The sequence below is a fragment of the Triticum aestivum genome, chromosome 1D, assembly GCF_018294505.1.
Source record: "Triticum aestivum cultivar Chinese Spring chromosome 1D, IWGSC CS RefSeq v2.1, whole genome shotgun sequence".
Classification (NCBI taxonomy): Eukaryota; Viridiplantae; Streptophyta; class Magnoliopsida; order Poales; family Poaceae; genus Triticum; species Triticum aestivum.
In genome coordinates, this window is record NC_057796.1 from 214,379,076 (window position 1) to 214,401,742 (window position 22,667).

General features: G+C 44.1%; 1 long non-coding RNA gene across 1 annotated transcript; it reads left to right on the plus strand.

Annotated features, from left to right (window-relative positions):
• The first annotated feature begins 12,263 nt into the window (after positions 1 to 12,263).
• On the plus strand, positions 12,264 to 22,240 carry LOC123181064 (uncharacterized). The gene is made up of 2 exons (XR_006491479.1): positions 12,264 to 13,019; positions 15,498 to 22,240. It is a non-coding gene; the product is annotated as an uncharacterized lncRNA (long non-coding RNA).
• The last annotated feature ends 427 nt before the right edge of the window (positions 22,241 to 22,667 follow it).

Consider the following 22,667-nt stretch of genomic DNA (forward strand, 5'->3'; position numbering starts at 1 on the left):
TAGGCATTCTTGAGTATCACTTTTCAGCAAAAGCCTCTCTAACATTGTTTGTCATGATGTATTTCAGCTCCGCACTTTCATCCGATGAAAGAGTGGTGGTGCACGCACACTCTTAGAAAAAGATGTGAATATTTCTCAAAAAAAGGATGAGAATAATAAGATTTAATAACGACTAAAGATGATGATAATATTAATATGTAATAGTTCCAACTAAGTTTTCATGAAAGTTTATAAAAACTTAAAAATATTTGAACCTCTGTTAAATCCCGGCCAAGAAGTCTCTATTTACTGAAAATAAAATTGTTTCAGTTTGAGTAACCACAAAGTAGGGAAAAACGATTAAAAGTAGGATATCACTCAAGAGCCAGCCCCGACCCATCTTTCTTTAAGCCCACTAAGGTAGCCGGCACAGCCCCAATGCCAGCCTCTTCTCGCAAAAAATAAATAAAGAATGCCAGCTCTTCCATTGCTCTCTCCTCCTCCTCGATGGTGAACAGCGGGGGCACGCTTCTGCTCACTTTCTCCTCGCACCGTCTCCCCGATCCGCCTGGGAGCCACCTGCACACAGCCGACTCGCTCTCCTTTGCCTCAGCTCGCCGTCCTCCTGCCGTCGCTCAGTGGCGAGACCACCACGACGCCGCTCGCTCTCCTCCCGTCGACCTCCTCCTCTCCTAGATCTCTGCAGAGTGCCTCCTCCTGGACGACCTCGCGTGTGCGGTGCCCGCCGCTTCACATATCAGCGCAGCCACCTTGCTGCCGTCCGGGAGAGCCTCCCGACAGCAGTCGCTGGCCTCCCCATTCTCCCCCGCGCCTGGCTTCCCTCCGCCTCGCCCTGCTTCCGTCACGCCGCCTCCGCGCCAGCAAGTCCCGACACCGGCGAGCCACTGCCCTTTGGGTGAAGCGGTGCTCCCGCGTATGCACCTGTGGCGGGCCGGCTGGTTGATTAGGCGCGCACTGCGGCCTCGGCTTCAATTTTTGACTGGTTAGTCCTCCTTTCCGCTCAGCCCTCTTGTGGCATACGAGTAGAATTCACTTTGATTAATTAATTACATATTAGATCTGGTTTAGCGTTTTAGAACCGCTTTGGTCGCAATTGGTAGATTTAGTGGTAACCTCGCCTCACTCGATGATGGTTCAATTGTCTCTGCTCCAAATCTGCAGACTCTCTGCTCCAAATGTGTGCCGAGCATCTTCTTCAATGACATGTAAGTAACTGTCAGAAAGTAATCCAATTCAAGAAAGCAAGCTTGCACAATGCAATTTGCTGCTTGTTCATAGAACCATAATTCCAATCATAAGTTCAACAAAGTTTTAGTAAGCAAATCAGCTCACCGTCACAGCCACCAATGTGTTCCCCATTAATGAAGACATTGAGAACAGTCCTCTGCCCAGTCCATTCAGCAAGAGCTAACTGAATCTCAGGTCCATCGCCTTGATAAAAGATAACATGGGTTAGTTCAATAAGAGTTTCTCCCAAGACCTGTGCCGATCATCCCAATGCAGAGCCAATACATGATGCAATTAGAAGTTAGAACATGCTTGACGTTTATCATGAGCATCCAGTAATCACTTAGCTACAAGCTGCAGATGAGTAGTAGAGTAGTACGACCAGGAGCAGAGTGTAAAAAAACATGTATTGCTCAGAGCATGTAAACACTAAAAAGAAGAGTAACTAATCTGAGGTTTGGATGATAGCACTTAGATTACATAGTGCGTCATAGTTGGGTGCGTGCGACCTCAATTGCTTCTTCTTTGTTGCCAGAAAACTCAATTGCTTCTTTATTGTCTAACCAATCATCAAAGCTCCCAAGAGATTTGAGATCACACTCACATCATTACTTAGTGAGCTTACTGATTACTTACAAAATCATTGTTCCATAAATGGTGTTGTCATAAATTCTTTTCCAGGCCACAGTAGTATGAAGCTCTTAAACTGAATATGTATAGTATTCCAACAAAACAGTACACAGGGAAATCCAAATGCAGGAAAATAACTTGCATTAAGCTCTTATAAACCCAGCAAGTACACCATTTCAACGGAACAGTACACAGTAACATCCGGATGCAGGAAACTTAAGGTTATTATTCATCTAAATTATTGGGAGCTCGATACCAGCAAGCTGAGTCTGATCAAACTATCTACATCACTGTTAGATATTGCATATTTTGTCTACCACTGTACAATATACATGCATCTGTGCTTGCGGCGGAGGCGAAGACGAGCCATAGAGTTGTAGGAGCGAGCAGCAGAGCGAAGGGAGGCTCAGAAGAACAACTCTAGCAGGCGGCGCGGTGGAGCAGTAACGGCTACGCTCACCGATGGTGGCGAGGCGTGGAAAACAAAGACCATGATTTCAACTCTTTGTGGACATACCTCAAGCGTAGGATCGGCCGACAAATTTCCGGTGAACTGTGGAGCACTGTTGGAAGCCAGTATGTTTTCTGTCGAAGTCTAACGAGGCAACATTGGACGGTTTTCCGGCGAAGTAGGCGGAGACAACATTGGACATATTTTGTCGGACGTCGTCTTGTTTTCTGGCGAAGTCTGCGAAGGCGATAGTGGGCGGACTACCGGCGAAGGTGGACAGAATTTGTCGGATGACGTCTTGCTTTCCGGCGAAGTCGGCGGAGGAGACATTGGGTGGACTTGAGGAGAATTTGCAATGCAATTTATGTGGAGTGTCGAAATGTCTTGTAACCGGGATTTCGAGACTGATCGGGTCTTCCCGGGAGAAGGAATATCCTTCGTTGACCGTGAGAGCTTATAATGGGCTAAGTTGGGACACCCCTGCAGGGTGTTATCTTTCGAAAGCCGTGCCCGCGGTTATGTGGCAGATGAGAATTTGTTAATATCCGGTGGTAGAGAACTTGACACTTGACCTTAATTAAAATACATCAACCGCGTGTGTAGCTGTGATGGTCTCTTTTCGGCGGAGTCCGGGAAGTGAACACGGCTTTTGGGTTATGTTTGACGTAAGTAGGAGTTCAGGATCACTTCTTGATCATTGCTAGTTCACGACCGTTCCGTTGCTTCTCTTCTCGCTCTCATTTGCGTATGTTAGCCACCATATAAGCTTAGTGCTTGCTGTAGCTCCACCTCATTACCCCATCCATTCCTTTAAGTTTAAATAGTCTTGATCTCGCGGGTGTGAGATTGCTGAGTCCTCGTGACTCACAGATACTTCCAAAATAGTTGCAGGTGCCGATGATACCAGTGCAGGTGACGCAGCTGAGCTCAAGTGGGAGCTCGATGAAGATCTTGCTCTTTGTGTTGTTTCTTTTCATGTTGTTCAGTAGTGGTGCCCAGTTGGGACGATCGGGGATCTAGCAGTTGGGTTGTCTTCTTTTCTTTTGGTTCTGTAGTCGGACCTATGTGTGTACTCTGATTGATGTATGATTTATTTATGTATTGTGTGAAGTGGCGATTGTAAGCCAACTCTTTATCCCATTCTTGTTCATTACATGAGATTGTGTGAAGATGACCCTTCTTGCGACAAAACCATAATGCGGTTATGCCTCTAAGTCGTGCCTCGACACGTGGGAGATATAGCCGTATCGTGGGCGTTACAAGTTGGTAATCAGAGCCATCCCTGACTTAGGAGCCCCCCTGCTTGATCGAATCGCTGGCGTTGTTGAGTCTAGAACAAAAATATTTTGAGTCTTAGGATTATATATATCAGAGAGTAGGATTCTTTTTACTCCTCAGTCCCTTCGTCGCTCTGGTGAGGCCTCCTGACGTAGAAATTTTGACTTTTCTCTCCTCAAATTTCACTAAAAAAAATTTAGGATCACGCGGGCATCTTGGAATCGCTTCGATGGTTTTGTGACGAGAACATTGTTCTTGGTGCCTCCTGACATTTAGGGGTTGTGGCAGTGTCCCGGGGAGTTGAGCTCCGAGGTGTTGTCGTCACAATTTTATCGTTGCAGTTCTGGAATACCTGAGTTTCGCCGACATCGAAATCTCTTTTATGCAGTTGTTGGTGAGATCACCTCGACGCCATCCAGTACTGGGGCGGGAGTTCGGGAGTATTGCCATAACTCGTATAACGGATGCTTTTCGAAGGTTGAGGTAAATGATTTTCGAAGGTTTCTTGGTTATGTGTTGAAGGATGGATACAGCTGGATCTAGGTATTGTTAGTTTGGGTGATATATTTTGTGTCCCCTGTATCCCCAACATCTGATTGCATAACCAGAAAGTTTCGGGAGTTTATAAGTGGGAATTCAAGTAGCTCCTAGGATATCTTTCCGACAGATGCATGATATGAGATTGGGGTTCGACGTCTAGTGATCCGCCTTTCCACGGTTGGTTTTACAGTGGTCTCGTAGTGTCTTAAAGAGTCCTTGGCTATGCCGACTCGGGGACGCTTCGTATGTCATGTGCACTGCCTTGTACATGATGGTGCTGTACGATCGAGCCCGTGTGGGCCCCACCACGAAAACTTCGGACGAGATCTCTATCATATGTTTGTTCCGGCTTATTCTGCAAGCCAAATCCTTTGTTTTTTGTTTTGTTTTGTTTTGTGGTTTTCGAGTTGCTTCAATGACAAGTGTTGATTCCATACCTTATCCTAAGTGGTGTTCTCATATTTATATGTGGATGCTAATCCTTCTTCATCTTCAAGGTTGTCTTTTCAATTCTTTTCAACCGGTGTGCTTCTCTTCAAGCGGATCCGATCGTTTCAACATTCGCGAGATCAATTCTAAGTTTTCTCAACGGTATCCATTCCATCTGCCCCAAGTTGCCTTTGTTTTTCCGCCCTCCCATCCTCTTTCTTCAAGGACTCAGATTTCTTAATCAAGTATCATTTTTATTGATACGAAGTCTCTTTATTCTTTTCTTTCAATGTTCTTATCCGGTGATTTTCTCATGAAGATACTAACGGAGCTTCAAGTTTATTATTCTTCGTTCTTTTTCTTCTCCGGTGGACTCAAGTCAAGCTTTCAGTGTTGATCGTATTCTTTTCCTCGTTTCAAATGTTTTTCTCATGCCGGTGTATCTCTTAATCATTCACCTCTCGCATTGCCATTCCCAATCCGTTCAAGCTTTCTCGAGGTTGTTATCTCTTTCAAGCCATTTAATTCAACCGGCTTAATCTCTCTTTTAAATTGTTCAACGGTGTTTCTCTTGAGTGGGCCCTAACCCACAGGTATTTTCCCAGAATCTTACCTGACTCTTCTAATCTTTCTGGAGTCATTCTCAAATTCATTGCAAAGTGACGTAAGAATGAATTATCATCAGTCAAATGTCTTTCTCCAAGATCTTTCAAATTCTTTTCATTGTTGGTTCAATCTTTCTAATTGTCATTCCGGAGTGCCTCAATAATTCATGGTGGTGTTTCTCATCATCATTCTCAACATTTGAAGACCGAAGAACAATTTCTCCTAAATCTTGGTCCGTTCTCTTGAAGATTCATAGTTCTAGCTTATGCCATCCTCTCATAATTGTTTTCGATTGTGAGAATTCTTTTCTTACCCATCCGAAGCATTTCAGAGTTGTTTTCATTTCTTGATCATCCAAAGGCCATCATTTCAGAAAGAATTATTCATTCAAGCTTTCAGCTCTCGTTCTCCAAATCATACCGGTGCATCACTCAAATATCCTCTAATCAGTTCATGATCGCTTCGTTCTCGTGTATCTAAATTCTGTCAAGTATCTTCATTCATTTTCTAATTCTTTCTGTTGAATTGTGCCTTTGCTACTTTCATTTTCAATTCTCGCGGTGGTTCGTTCAAGATTTCTCTTCCCTCGTTATCATATCAATTCATTCGTTGTTTCCAAATCCTACCGGTGGTTCGATGAAGACCTTCCTAAGTTGAGCAATATCCCTCTTTAATCCTTTCGACGAGAATAAGTAGTATGACAAATCCATTGCTTGCCATCAATTAATTGGTGAAGGACGAGCATAATGTAATTCTTATTTTTGTTTCATCGAGTAAATTCAACTCCTTATTCCGGAGGTTCATCAAAATTCTTGATTTCATTTGTTCATTTTTCTTTCCGGAGTTCCAAGTTTTTCTCGGTTATATCATATCAAAGCTTCATCTAAATCATTGCAAGGCTTCACCTTGTGTTGTCAACTTCTCTTTCTTTCTATCATCCTTTTGTATACCGGAGTTCTTCATGGAGGCTCTACATGGTGCTTCGTCAAGGATTCCTTTCATTCTTCAATTGTTCTTCAAGATTTCTCTCGGAGTCAAGATCCGTCAAGCTATACTCTAAAATAAACATGGTGCTTAACACATGTCTCTCTTGAGGAGTTCAAGCATTCTTCATCTCGCATTCCAAAGTGCAATTCTTTCTACCTTATCGTTTGAGATGGTGCTATGTCATTCTGGATAATTTCCCTTCGGGTTCATGATTCACAAAGTTTTCAAGAGTGACATATCTAAATCCATCATTTTGTCTTCGTTCAAGAGGTCTTTTCAACCAATCAATCTTTTTGTTGGAGTTGTATTGGGTTATATTTCACCTATAGCCTCCCCTAAGGAATGTAGCTATTTGTGGTGTTTATCAATGATCCAAATTTTCTCCTATCCTCTTGGTGAAGAAGTTTTCATCTCCTTGTTGATCCCAATTCAATCAATCATTGTTTCCGTTAGTGGCAGTTTGTCACCTCATAATGTTGAGATGTTTCCATAAGCCCACTACAAGCTTTTTCTTTTCGCTGTTGGTTTCCAACAACTCCGTTCAATCCTACTTCGTAAGGATGCTCTTTAAAATTCATTTATGGTAGGAGATGTTGGTTTCACTCTTCGTTCTATTCACTCCAACTATCTAACTATCATGCATTGTTTCCGGAGGCTTTGTGATGTTGCTCTCTTCGACCAATCATCTTGTTTTGTCAAGATCATGTGTACTTTTCCTTTCTTATCCGTTTAGCCGGAGCGTCGTGTTTTCATTCGAGTTCTCTCATCTTATCAAGTTTTGTCTCCTTTTCAACCGGAGTGCTGTCTGAAATCTTTCCTACCCCTTGTGACATTCTTTCATTAGTTCCGGAGGAAATGTGTTGTTAATTTCATCGAGTATCCTCTCATCTTGTCAAGATCATGTTCAATTCCTTCCATTTACAGTCGGAGTGCTGTCCAAATTATATCATTCTTATTCCTTCTTTATCTTGTTTTAACTGGAGTGTTGTGTATATCATTCCTCTTCTAACCGGAGTCTCATCCAAGTGCTTTCATTTTGCCAAGTTCATATTCTATGCTTTCCATTTTCCAACCGGAGTGTTGTCGTAATGGATCCTTATCGTTCCTTGTACATCTCTTTTCAACCGGAGTGCTTGCATGTACTTCTTGTCCATTGTAACCCGTAATGTTCCTTGTTCCTTTTTTCTAACGGTTTGTTTTCAACTTTGTTCATCTTCGTTGTTTTCTCTCTTTTAATTCGTTCAACGGTTCGTGGTTTCACTCGTTTGTCAAAGAAGCAACTCAGTTTACCTCTCCTCTTCCTTTTCTGCTTCTCTCCGGTGCCATCCTAGATCTCGGGACGAGATCCTTTTGTAGTGGTGGAGTGTTGTAACGCCCCAAGACCGACGCTTCAGAAGACTTCCATATTTTTCGTGATCACCGTGTGTTTCTTTTGGTGCTTGCTCTTTTATTTTTGCATTGCATCATGTCATCATGCCATCATGTCATTTAATTTTTAAAAAACTCAACTAAGTAAATTGCATGGATCTTCGATCCATTTAAATCGAGGGAAATGCACATGGTGATTTCTCTTTATAACATATATCCTCCCAATATTGTTAGGGAGCTATATTAAAATATTCCACTAATTGGAGTTCACCATAACACACTTGCAAATATCCCAATGCCTTTGTTATCTTAATTCTTGGTCTCCAACCTTGCCATTTATTCTTTCATCATATTCCGGAGCTCCACCAAAAATCCGAACATTTTTGGACCTTACCAACCCTCACTTCCTATTCAAATCATTTGAATTTAAATCAAATGAGTTTGAATTTAAATCTTTCAATCATGGCCTTTTCTATTTTCTCGAAACAAGCACATTGTTGTGAGTCTGGAAAAATTATCCGCGTGTCCAACTTCTTCCCCAACACCTCCTTTCTTCTTCTTTTCTTCTTTGTTATTTTCTGTTTTAGAAAATAAGAGAGTAGGGTGAAAGAGAGAACCAGGCCGACCCATCCCCACAGGCCCAGGCGTTGGCCTCCAACAGCCCAGTCATCCCCATCTTAACCCTAGCCTCCTCCCGATCCCCTCGCTCTCTCCCTCAATGCCCCATCCAGCGCCGCCAGGAGCCCCGATCCCCATCTCCCTCCGCTCGATCTCCTCCTCACCCTCTCTATCTCCTAGCGCGCGCCCCCTTCGCCTGCCTGCTCCCTCTTGCTTCTTCGACCTCGCCTCGCCCCGCGACCCCGCCGCCGCTCCGGCCGGCGAGCCCATGCTCCGGCGCCGCCGTCCTCGTGCTGCAACGCTGCCGGCAAGCCCTGCCTCTGCCTCCTCCTTCCCCGCGCGTGAGATGCTCTCCTCCGCCAGCCACCTCCCGCTCACCTCCTTCTTCTCTTCCTCGCGCGCCCGCGACCATGGCTGCCTTGTCATCAAGCTCGCCTTCGTCTCCCTGGTGGCCGACTGCGTCGACCTCCTCTGCAAGGACAAGCCACTGCTGCTGCCACCACCACCACCTTGCTCCGTCGCTCGCCTCCCCCACGACCTCGCGTCGCCCCGCTGCCCGAGCCGTCCTCTCCGCCTTCCTCCTGCGCGGCACACACATGCCCCGCGCCTCACCTCCATGGCCTTCTGCCCGAGCCACCACGACCACGTGCGCCTCCTTCATGGTTGCTGTGCTGTCGGTTTTTCATGCCTCGTCCTGCTGCTGTGGGTGCCTCGCGAGCCGCCGATGTCCTCGCGAGCTGCTCTGTCCGATAGGGCTCCCTTCCAAGACGAGCTGGCTGCCCCGTTGGCCCTGCTGCCTTTGTCGTGGCCAAGTCAAGCCAGACGCCCGGAGTACATCTTTGGTTGCACACCAAGTCGGCCATGCCTTGCTGCCTCCTGTACACTGTTGGTCAACAGTTGATGCACGCCAAGTACTTTGACTACAGCCGATGCCCCGAGGACACAGAGTATGACTACACACGGCGATGCGTCAAGTTCCACTACCGTCGACCCCATGGACCGCCAAGTTCTTCTACCAATGACTCGATCGTCTTCAAACGTGTACAACTAACGTCGCCAGCCCGCGAGTGCCACTACTTCCCACGACGACCCATGAACAACTACTTACACTTCGAACCCGTCCGCCCCGAGACGTACGCTTCAAAGGTATAATGACGAGACGACCGCCCGTGTACGAATGCATGTTGTCTGAGATGAACCGTATGTTTGCACCGTGCCCGTTTGCTTCATGCACGTTCCTCCTCGGTTGCCATGCCGTCGACCTGTGGGAACCCGGTAACCGGGATCACCCCACCATCTTTTGCATGTTCCGCACATCCGCACACTTGCTCTTTTGCACCGGTATCTCCGTGAGCTATCAGAACCGATATGTTGCCGTGGCATCATTTTCGGATTCGTTGCCGTGGCACCCTTTTCCTTCCGCCACGGTGACAAATGCCTCGTATCATGCTCATGTCAACATTTTCATAAAAAAATTGCTTAAAACTTGCATTGTCATCCGCATCATGATAACAACATTCAAATGTTTAAAATTGTTGTTTGCTTTAAATTGCTAATTGACATGAGGATTTTTCGGAATTATTGTTTGTTGTTCCGGCCTCATTTAAATTGTCTAGATAGTTAGTTTACTTATGCTTCACCTCTTGCCATGATAATCAACATTTAATATTGTTGGGTACATAAACGGGAGGGAACCAAATAATTAAATATGGTGTTTCGTCAATATGCAACTCGTTGCATATTGAGCTCCATTTAATTTGTAGTGTTGTTTGTTGCACTTTGCCATGCCATGCTCATTAAATCGGACATGCATCATACTTGACTGTGCATCATGCCATGTGTATGTGGTGGTTGTTTACTATGTTGTTTGTTTCTTTCCGGGTTGCTTCTCTCGTTAGCTTCGGTTTCTTTCCGGAGTTGGGAGGATTCGTTCGACTCCGTCTGTTTGTCTTCTTCATGGACTCGTTCTTCTTCCTAGCGGGATTTCAGGCAAGATGGCCATACCCTCGAAATCACTTCTATCTTTGCTTGCTAGTTGTTCGCTCTATTGCTATGCCGCGTTACCTACCACTTGCTATATCTTGCCTCCCAAATTGCCATGAAACCACCTCTAACCTTTGTCACCCTTCCTAGCAAACCGTTGTTTGGCTATGTTACCGCTTTTGCTTAACCCCTCTTATAGCGTTGCTAGTTGCAGGTGAAGATGAAGATTGCTCCATGTTGGATTATGTTTATGTTGGGATATCACAATATCTCTTATTTAATTAATGCATCTATATACTTGGTAAAGGGTGGAAGGCTCGGCCTTATGCCTGGTGTTTTGTTTCACTCTTACCGCCCTAGTTTCCGTCATACCGGTTTTATGTTCCTTGATTTTGCGTCCCTTACGCGGTTGGGTGATTTATGGGACCCCCTTGACAGTTCGCTTTGAATAAAACTCTTCCAGCAAGGCCCAACCTTGGTTTTACATTTGCCTCACCTAGCCTTTTTCCCTTGGGAGTTGCGCATCCCGAGGGTCATCTTTATTTTAACCCCCCGGGCCAGTGCTTCTCCAAGTGCTGGTCCAAACCGAGCGATGTCCGGCGCCCCCTGGGCAATCAGGGTCTATGCCAACCCGACGTCTGTCTCATCCGGTGTGCCCTGAGAACGAGATATGTGCAGCTCCTATCGGGATTTGTCGGCACATCCGGGCGGCTTTGCTGGTTTTGTTTTACCATTGTCGAAATGTCTTGTAACCGGGATTCCGAGACTGATCGGGTCTTCCCGGGAGAAGGAATATCCTTCGTTGACCGTGAGAGCTTATAATGGGCTAAGTTGGGACACCCCTGCAGGGTATTATCTTTCGAAAGCCGTGCCCGCGGTTATGTGGCAGATGGGAATTTATTAATATCCGGTGGTAGAGAACTTGACACTTGACCTTAATTAAAATATATCAACCGCGTGTGTAGCCGTGATGGTCTCTTTTCGGCGGAGTCCGGGAAGTGAACACGGCTTTTGGGTTATGTTTGACGTAAGTAGGAGTTCAGGATCACTTCTTGATCATTGCTAGTTCACGACCGTTCCGTTGCTTCTCTTCTCGCTCTCATTTGTGTATGTTAGCCACCATATAAGCTTAGTGCTTGCTGCAGCTCCACCTCATTACCCCATCCTTTCCTTTAAGCTTAAATAGTCTTGATCTCGCGGGTGTGAGATTGCTGAGTCCTCATGACTCACAGATACTTCCAAAACAGTTGCAGGTGCCGATGATACCAGTGCAGGTGACGCAGTTGAGCTCAAGTGGGAGCTCGATGAAGATCTTGCTCGTTGTGTTGTTTCTTTTCATGTTGTTCAGTAGTGGTGCCCAGTTGGGACGATCGGGGATCTAGCAGTTGGGTTGTCTTCTTTTCTTTTGGTTCCGTAGTCGGACCTATGTGTGTACTCTGATTGATGTATGATTTATTTATGTATTGTGTGAAGTGGCGATTGTAAGCCAACTCCTTATCCCATTCTTGTTCATTACATGGGATTGTGTGAAGATGACCCTTCTTGCGACAAACCACAATGCGATTATGCCTCTAAGTCGTGCCTCAACACGTGGGAGATATAGCCGCATCGTGGGCGTTACAAGTCTACTTGCGAAATCCTGTCCGTATTGGAGTTGGACAGGAGTAAAAAAAAATATGGCTGATTGGCTGGAGACATACGTGTGAACGGACGAGCAAGGTCCTAAGCTCGATCCCACCTTAGGCCATTTTTTTAATGTAATATAGGAAGCACATTAAAGGCCCACATTAATACTTTTGGCCCAGGTCTGTATATGTACCAAGCAGGCTGAGGCCCAGGCGCCGGACGCAAATTTAGATCGATCAGCGTTTAATAGTACCACCTCGTACGTGATGGTCGGACCACGAGTACGTGACCGAAACTAACGGAAAAAAACTAATCACGAGACGAAACCAAAAATATCACCTCCCTTTAATAGTAGGTAATAATAGATAATAGATAATAGATATAGGTAGGTACCGAACGCACCGTATTCTGGCGTTTTGGCCCGAACGCCTCCTGAGCCGTTTGATTTCTAGCACAAATCTTATAGCGTGGATATTAGCCACGTCACATTCTTTTTCGTTCGGTAGAACAACGACTTGTCCCGAACGCCTGTCGCTATCTTATCCTCTCCCAGTCCCTTCTCCACCGCTCACTCGCATCCCACACACTCGCCTTGCGGAGAACTGTCTTGCGCCGGTGACGAGGCATGCGACGTCGGAAAGGAGCCAGGGGGCGACGGAGGCGAGGAGGTGGAAGAACGCCATCTAGCAGCTCCACCGGACCCAACATCGGGGGTGTCCCGCGGCGGAGACGAGGCAGGCTGCGCTGTCCTCGAGGTGTTGCGGCTTGCGGCCACGGGGGAGGAGGCTGAGGAGGCCCCCTAGTTGTGCTCCGACGGATCCCAGATGGAGAGCCCGAGCGCTAGCATGGGGAGGAACCACCGGTTGCAGCGGTGGCGACGGAGAGGAGGCGCGGACGAAGGAGCTGTGATGGAGGTGGTCGGGCTTAGGTGTGGCGGGGGCAGGCGGAGAGGAGGCCCGGCGAAGGATCTGTGATGGAGATGGCCGCGCTTAGGTGCGGCGGGGGCGACGGAAAGGAGGCGCGGCGAAGGAGCTGCGCTGGCGATTGCCGCATTTAGGTGCGGCGGGTGTCGAGATGCAGCCGGAGATCTATGCTGCGTGGTGGCACTGCTTCCGTCGGCACTGGCCGCGCACTTCCTGGTGGTCACCACGGAGCTCCACCTTGGCGTTCACGAGTTTGAACTACGCAAGGACGGGGCGGCTCGCTGGACTAGCCATGCCATGTCTACTACCAATGGTGCCCGAGCCGGCTGTCAACGAAGAGATGGTGTCCTGAGGTATGCCATGTTTCTCGGTTGTTTTCATACGAATTGTGCATAACTCTTGACCATGGAGATTACAAGTTCGCGCATCTACCGAGCGTGTGAGAAGCTCATCTGGTTCTGGTAGAGTGTGGAGTTAGGGCTTTCGATCAATTTCATGTCAAAATGTTGGCAACACGTTCTATATTTCAATGGCAAATATCAGATGGCAAGATTTAGAAATTGTTTGCCTTGCATTTTTGAAATATAACCAATTTGAATCAAAATCCATGGCAAATTTGCATAGTTGGGCAGTGAAATGTAATGTTAACAATTCTGGGATTTTGTACATTATGCTATATTACAACAAATAAAAGAACAAAAAATGTGCCACCACTTCAGATTTGTTTTGTATGTATAGGTGGGGAGGAAAACATCCCATAGCTGATGTATCGTTCATTGACAAAAATGATAGTAAAATGGTTTATAGTCGTGGCAATTGCTATAGATTATTTAGTATTGGTATGATGGCAAGTTAAAAATTTGTTCTTATAACATTTTTTCAAGTTTTGCCACTCTACTGACTGAAAATCATTTGTTTTGTGTGATCTGAACAAAACAGAGATACATACTAGTCTTCCAGGACATAATGGTATTTTTTGTGTCCCTAGATTTTGTTGTAGTGGTGATAGGCTATGAGTTTTGAGAAGAAAATAAATGATTTGTGGCTGGATTGATCAGGCTATGTGCGCTGAATCTGTAGTGAGGAAAGGGATTTTTAGAGTTTGTGGTCATCTTGTTGAACAACATCAGCGATAATTAAACTGAAAAGGGATATGGAGTAACCAAAGCTTGCTTTTCATTTAGAGAGAATGATTCAGGACTAAACATGTACTGTACGATATATTTGTTCTTAAATTTGCCGTCTCACTGTAGATATTTTTTTAATTTTTCCTGAAAGATGGGAAATATAGTTATCAAATGATGGTAAATTCAGTTCTCGGATCATGGAAAAATCATTGCTTTCTTGCCATGGCAACTTTCGATTTTGGATCATGGCGCAAATTTACTGTTTTCTACCATGGCAACTAATCTTATACTTTTTGCCATGTAAACATCAAAAAATTAGTTGATTGATCCTGACAAAATTTAGTTTACGCATCATAGCAAACTTGCTTCCTGTAAGATGGCAAACATAGTTATCGAATCATGGCAAATTTAGTTCTCGAATCATGGCGAATTCATTGCTTCCTTGCCATGGCAACTTTTGATTTTTTAAATTTTCGCGGCAATTCTTTAAATTGTCGAAAACAACACAAAATGGCGAATATTGCCATGGCAAGTTTTACTAATTATTTCACCTTCATTAACATGGCAAAATTACCTACATCCTCATGGCAATTTTAACACTTTATTGCCATGGCAAGTTTTACTATTTATTTTCCATGGCAAATTTACCTTTATTAACATGGCAAATTCACCTAAGTCCCCATGGCAATATTTAACTTTTATTGCCATGGCAAGTTTTACCTAAATCGCCATGGAAATATTGAACTTTTATTGCCATGGCAAGTTTCACTATTTATTTGCCATGGATAATATACCTTGGTTCAGGATGTTGTGTAGTTGATATTTGCAAAGTTCATGGCAATTTTATCTCTGTCCTTGTTCATAAACAATAGCAAATGTATACTGTATAAGGCTCTATATGACAAAATTCATGTGATTTGCGGTGGCACCTTTTTATTTGAAAATATGGTAAATTTACCATGGCAAGATATGATTTTCAGAAACATGGCAAAGTTTATAGATATTCAAAAACATGGCAAACTTGCCATGTCAACTTAATATGCTCAAAAACATGGCAAACTTGCCATGGCAAATTAAGATGTTCAAAAAACAAGGCAAATTAATATGTACAAAAACATGGCAGTTTTTAGGCCTACAAATATTGTAATTTGTTTAAAATTCTTGAAGGCAATTGTGTTTTTGGGCTGGGCTGGTTCGCTGGAGGGGAGGGAGGGAGGTCATTCGGGAAGGAGAGCTCTTTCGATCAAACAAACACGTTTGTCGCGAGGGAGCTGATTTACCGAACAAAAGGTTCGGTTTGGGATGCCCCTAGACCGAATGGTCGGTGGTTCTCGCGGTCCAATTTTTTCTATACATGCACAATGGCAATTTTTATACAAATCTTTTTTGTTCTATCTTATATGGCCATTTTTTCTTTCTTTTTTTGTGTTTTTCATAATATCATGGCAAATTTTTCACACTCATTTGCCATGAAGGGTGCATGAACATCATCGCAAATCATTTCTGTAATATACTTTTTTTTCATGATCATATGGTAGTTTTGTTCATTAAAGGATGGCAACTTTTTGTTTCTGGATTTTTTTCAGGCAGTATTTTTCTTCATCAAGTGCATTTTTAGGCCTTTTCGTGTGTTCTCTTTTTTTTGGGACAAAAGCAGTTTTGGGCCTTCAATATTGTAATTCTTTGTTTTTTTAATTCTTGAAGGCAATGATGTTTCTGGGCTTGTCCCATTTTGGGCTGGTTCGCTGGAGGGGAGGAGCTAGATCGCTAGCGACAAGTTTGTGCGATGCGGGATCGTTCGGGCTGGAGGGGTACTTCTACCGAACGAGTTTGTTCGTTCCAGCACCCTTCCAGTACGAACGATTTGTTCGGGATGGGGTGCCTCCAGGCCGAACGTACGCGCGTTATCGGCGTCCTTTTTTCTTCTTTCTCTTTTTTATTTAAAGAAAAGGCAAGCAGTTTCTGCCCTATGCATTTCAAAACGAGGTAATATCATCCGGAGTCACACAATTTGCATCGCATGTTAGTTTGGTGCTAGAACTTTCAAAAATATGTTTTTATGGTCACCTAACTTGACTCAAGCGTGCAAATACGGTCACAGTATGCATATGCAGTCGTATCCATGTATATGACCCCACCTATCAGTGAGTGATAGCACTAGGCGCGACATAGCTTTACAAAAAAAACACCCTCATATTTTTTTAGTTGAACAAAAAGTCAACCACCGGGACACATATTTGCACAAAATATTCACATTTTTTATTTACAGAAAAACCCTGACCACAGTGCTGCCGGAAAATTGACAACAAAAACAGGGTCGGTGCCTCGGTGGGACTCGAACCAACAACCAAGACTTCTAATACGGGACGATCTAGCATTTTTCTTTGAGAATCGGACGATCTAGCTACTACAAGAGCCAGGCCAGTACGCACGTTAAATAACTTATATCTAATGTGAAACAAAAAAAAACTTATATTTAAATGTGGAGCTTTAATGGGCTGCGCATACTGCGGCCCACTTTGCACGCGCTATTTTTTTAGATACCTGTAGATGATAAGTAATAAAATTATATTCAAATATTTATGTGCTATACATACAGATGATGATTAGTAAATAAAAACATTTAAATATAAACCTGTGTATTATATATGAAATATTTAGTAAAACGTAAGCAATAAATATATTTAAGATATTTGTAAAACCATAAGTAATAAAATTATGTTCAAATGTTTGCGTGTTAAAAATACTATACATGCAAACCATGATTATTTAGTAAAAAACATTTAAATATAAATCTGTATATTATATAAAATAAGTATGCTTAATGCATCTAAAAAAATATGAACTTGCGGGTTATATTTAAATTATATAAAATGACGAATACAAACATTTACTTGTGTATAAATTTTACTCAACACTTATATGGAAAAATATATAAATTAAATATTAGCCATGATTGAATGTCCATATTAATAGTTTAAATTTTAAATTATAAATATTTTTAATTATACAAACATTGAACTATACAAATGTGTGTACCATTATTTAAATGTTTAAATAATTAAAATAATATTTCTGAATTATATTTTGAAAACTAAATATGTAATACACACATTTATATAACACACTGATTTATATAATACTCAGGTTTCTAAAATATTCAGTAAATAATTTTATCTTAAAAAATAAGTGCGAAAATATGTTTTTGAGGGATCATCCATTTATATATAAAAACATGTGCAAAAGTATGTTCTTTGAGTCCAAACATGCTTTATTTATTATGCGGAAATATTTATGTGCAAAAGTATGTAATAAACACATTTATATAACACACAGTTTTACAAATATCTTTAAAAAATAGCACGTGCAAAATAGGCGGCGATATACGCAGCCCATTTAAGCTCCACATGTGTAACACAATCGTTATCAATATTAGATATACATACTTGAACCGCTGAAAAAAAGATATAAAGACTTGAAGGTTGGAGCGGCTAGAGCGTTCCCTGTTAGAATTGGTCGCTTTGCATAAATGGGTCGCAAGTAGACTTTTCCGTAAATTTTAAAAAATGTTGGTGTTTTTTTAATAAAAATACATCATTTTTTTTGCGTTCAAACTTGAGAGCTTTATTCAACTGAAGAAAACCTGCCATCATCAGCCATTAGGCTAGTGAGCAGGAAGGAAGGTCTAGTGTCAGTCCAACTCTCGGTTACCATCAGTGAGCATGCATGCTTAGCACAAAGATGGGCCGGTACATTGGCTGACCTGCTTACATATTGAATACAAAAGGAAGTAAAATTTGCCGCTAGCTCTTCAATTTCTACAAGTAAAGGTGCCACAACAGAGCGATTATTGTGGCGAGATGTCCAGAGGTTCACTACCTCCAGGCAGTCGGTCTCCATGATCACGTGTGAAAACCCACGCAAACTTGCAAAAATAACACCATCCCTCAGTGCTAGTGCTTCACCAATGAACGGATCTGTAACCCCATGATGAGGTTTACTCCAAGAACCCAGCAAGCGATTGTCAGAACGAGCAACTCCTCCTGCACCACACCTTACCAAGACCAAACTCATTGCTGCATCTTTATTAATCTTAATCACTCCCGGATCCGGAGGAATCCAACCGTATCCTGGTAGTATAACATCTGCAGCTTGGGGTATATCCAAAACGGCCAGATCATCCTTGATCCGCCTAATAGTCATTACTGGGTCCAGCTTCTCTCCGTCATGTGTAATTCTGTTTCTTGAATACCAGATCGCCCACATAACGGAAATCATCTGAGATCTTTGCATATCCGTGAACTGTGGGTCAGACAAGATGTCTCGCGCCCACGTATCGGGATGAAGCTGAGGCCGGCGCACACCCAGCCAAGCATAAGCTTCCTCCCAGAACATTTTTGCATGGGAGCAATGCACTAGAGCGTGCATCAAATCCTCATCCATTGCCAAACACACTTTGCATCTTCCAATTTCTTGTATATGTCTACGCCTCAGAGTGCATTCATCTGGTAATATTTCCCGCACAACTCGCCACCAGAATACACGCACTTTTGGCAAAACCTTAAGCTTCCATAATCGCTTCCACATCTGTCCATCAGTCTGTGAGGTACTTGTAGCCGTCCCTTCCTCTAGAGCTACACGCTCTTTGCAAGTCACGAGAGCACGGTACGCAGGTTTGCCAGAGTAGTTGCCATTCCTTTCATGGGCCCAAGCAAGGAAATCATGGCCTCCTCCGTGACGCAGCGGCATATTAAGTATAGATTCTGCTTCCGGGGGGATGAACACGTCCCGAATCAAGTCTCTCTTCCAAGACCAATTCTCTTCATCTATAAGGTCACTCACCCATGCTAGAGTAGTCCCACCAGGTATAACAGTTGGCCCGAGAGATGACAGCCCCGGGACCCATCGGTCTTCCCATATGGAGATGGTAGTACCAGTCCCCACACGTTTCACTAAGCCTTCCTCAAGAGCTTCACGGCCTGCCACAATGGCTCTCCACACAGCTGAAGATGAGCGCGGAACAGCGGCATCCATGAACTCTCCATCAGGGAAATAACGTCCCTTCATAACACGACCACATAGGGAATCTGGATTGGAGATGAAACACCATCCATGTTTTCCAAGTAGAGCCAAGTTAAACAGTTGCAAATCTCGAAAGCCCATGCCACCATTAACTTTTGGAGATGCGAGACTGTCCCATGATATCCAGTGCAAGGATCGTCTATCAAGGGAACCACTCCACCAGAATTTCGCCATGCAAGACGTCGGCTGTTTGCAAACCTTCTTCGTCAATTTGAAACAGCTCATGCTGAAGGTTGGAATAGCCTGAATAATTGATTTTATAAGGATCTCTCTCCCTGCACAAGCTAACAACCGTTCAGCCCATCCATGCATTTTGCTTCTTGATTTTTCACCAATATGCTCAAACGTATCACTGGTGATCCTCCCGACTGCAGTAGGAAGGCCCAAATATCTATCACTGAACGTTTCCACCAGAATACTTAGAACTTGCTTAATTGCCTCTCGCCTGTTAGTAGGCATATTGGGAGAGAAAAATATGGCACTTTTGTCACGGCTGACTGCCTGCCCCGAACATGAGGCATAGATCCGTAAGATTCTATTGAGTCTATCTGCGCTATCCATAGTTGCACTGATGAATACTAAGCAATCATCTGCAAACAGTAAATGGTTAACCCAAGGAGCTCTGAAGGACACCCATATACCTCTGTCAATATGATCACCTCCATAGAACTTCAGTAGAGAAGTAAGCCCTTCAACACAAAGAAGGAACAAAAAGGGTGACACTGGATCCCCCTGTCGGAAACCCCTTGAAGGTGTGAAAAAAGGCAGCAGCTCGCCATTAACTCTAACTGTGTATCTCACTGATGAAACACATTTCATAACCAGCCGCACAAAATTTGCACTGAAGCCAAGTTTCAACATGATTGCTTCTAGATAATGCCATTCCACACGGTCATAAGCCTTCATCATGTCTAACTTAACTGCACACGAATAGTTTTTCCCTTTCTTTCGTCTCCTCATCGTATGTACACTCTCAAATGCAACAAGCACATTATCTGTGATCAGACGACCAGGAACAAACGCACGTTGCTCCTCACCCCCAACTATATCCATCAATACTTTGAGACGATTAGTAATCATCTTCGCAGCAATTTTATAGGGAACTGAGCACAAGGATATAGGACGGTACTGTGTAATGGGCTAGGGTGACGTACCTTCGGTATGAGGGTAATTGATGTATCATTAAAGCCTGGTGGAAGTTCCCCTCCGTTAACAAAATCAAGTATCGCCGGCACCAGATCATCTTGTATGAGTTCCCAATGCCTCTGAAAAAACCCCGCGGTGAATCCATCAACACCCGGAGCTTTGGATGGCGACATCTGAAAGAGTGATGTCCGTGCCTCATCTGCCTCAAACGGTTTATCCAGGGAGGTGTTCATCTCCATCGTAACCCGTTCAGGAACAAACTGTAGCAGTTCATCCATTACATGAAACCTTGCGAGGTATACAACGCTTGGTAGAACGATTGTACCTCACTTTTGTCCTCATCTTCAGAAGTACAGACTGAACCGTCCGCTCGCTAAAGGTTGGAAATTCTGTTCATACGCTTACGCTGAGCTGCTTGGGCCTGGTAATATTTTGTGTTGCGATCGCCCTCACGCAGCCATGGCACCCTCGACCTCTGTCGTAACCACACTTCCCCCTGCCGGAGAGCCTCCCGCAATTTAACAACGATAGATTTCTCCTCCTCGGAGGGTCCCTTGCCAACAGACTGCCTCCGAACCATCTCAAGTTTTTTTCTGTAATTTCCTTACAGTTCTCGCTAGGCAACCAAACTCCCTTGCTCCCCAAGAACCCAGCTCCCTCTGCATACACTGCAAAGTAGCTGATATCGATGCAAGACCATGCTCGGTATGGTTCCGTCGCCACATTTCTGCTACAACATTGTCATACTCCGCATGAGACTGCCATACATCCTCATAACGAAATTGCTTTGGTCCCCTTATATTCAAAGAATCACGAGTTTCAACAAGTACAAAGCAATGGTCTGACTCTATAGAACTAATATGACGTACACGAGAAAGCTCGTATCTTTGCAGATATACAGCATTTGCTACACCTCGATCAAGACGGGCTTTAACATTAGCTCCACCCGCCTGCCTATTATCCCATGTGAAGGGTACGCCTGAGAAGCCCATGTCCTGCAGAGCGCACTCTTCCAGAGCCTCTCGAAACGCCCGCATCTGCCACTCCGGTCTAGCTGCTCGACTGAAGTGCTCAGTGCCATACAACGTCTCGTTAAAATCTCCAACACACATCCATGCCTGATGTTGAATAGCGTGCAGTGTGCATAGACATCTCCAGCTTTGATGCCTATCCTCACTTCTTGGAGCTCCATAGAACCCCGTAAATCTCCATTCCGGAGCACTATTATCAGCTTTCCGGACCATAGCATCGATATGACCAGAACTGAAGTTTTTGAGATCAACTATCATGTCTTTGGACCAAAACAGTCCAATTCCACCACTAAGCCCATTACTATCCACCGCAAAACATCCCGCAAGCCTAAGTGTTTGCTGTAATCTTTCCACTCTCTTCGCCCTAATCTTTGTCTCCATAACAAAAACTAGGGAAGGCCCTTCTTGCTTCACAATTTTGCGAAGCTCTCGAACTGCCTCGGGGTTCCCAAGCCCCCGGCAGTTCCAGCTTAAACAATTCATTGGCTCCGGCAGGGCTGACTATCAGCCGCTGCCGAGTCTTCCGAAGTTAGGGGCGTAGGTTTCTTCTTCTTTGGATCAGGCTCAACTGCAGAATCCTCCCCAACCTTTGGCCCTACGTTATTGGCCTTTCCACCTGAATTGAAAACCACTATATCCATTTGCGCAACTGTGCCAGTACCATGATCTTTTGCACCGTCCGCCAATGCCTCTGGATCCACCCTCCTGTAGACCTTATTCTGCTGTGGGCCTCCCTTTTTTTTATTTGTATTCTCTCTATACTTTACTGGGGAAGTAACCTCAGCTGAACCCATAGCTTTCTTCTTTGGCGCATTTGCATCAGTCCTGCAGTTATTTGAGCTCTGCTGCTCTTTTGATGCACTATCCCCTGAGGCAGCAGGTTTCTTGTCCTCCGGTGCTCTCAGACTTGTATTAAACGGCAAATCTCCATTCTCATCTCGAGTACCAGGCGTAGGACAGACAATATCCACGTGGCCAAGTCTACCACAGGAAAAACAAAAATTGGGGACTTGCTCATACTGCACATCATACCAGTCCCTACCCTGTCTCTTTGCAGAGTCAATTAAGATCCATTGCCGCAAGGGTTTAGATACATCAATTGTAACATGGGTTCTCAGAAACCCCCCTCCCACGGGATCAAACTGTACTGACTTCACCTGTTTATCAATCTGTTTTGCCACCGCCAAACCCCTGACTTCATTTTGCATGTTGAAGGGAAGGTTCAAAACCCTAGCCCACATCTGGAGTTTGTCAAAACTGAGCTCCGACGACCGCATACTATCCTCATACTCAGTAAAATTGTTCACTCGCAGGTGGGTCTATACATATGGATACACTTGTATACGCGTGCTATGACCATATTTGCACGTTTGAGTCAAGTTAGATGACTACAATACCGTATTTTCAAAGTTCTAGCACCAAACTGAACATACGACGCAAGTTCTATGACTTTGGGTGATATTACCTCTTTCAAAATAGGTATGAAACCTGAGTGACCGAGGTCAACTACATGAAGGCAACGTTAGCGCTGCACGAAAGGTGCAACTGGCCATTACCAAACCATGCTAAGTTAGAAACAGAGGAGTAGGAGTACTTGTGAAGGTACATGAGAACC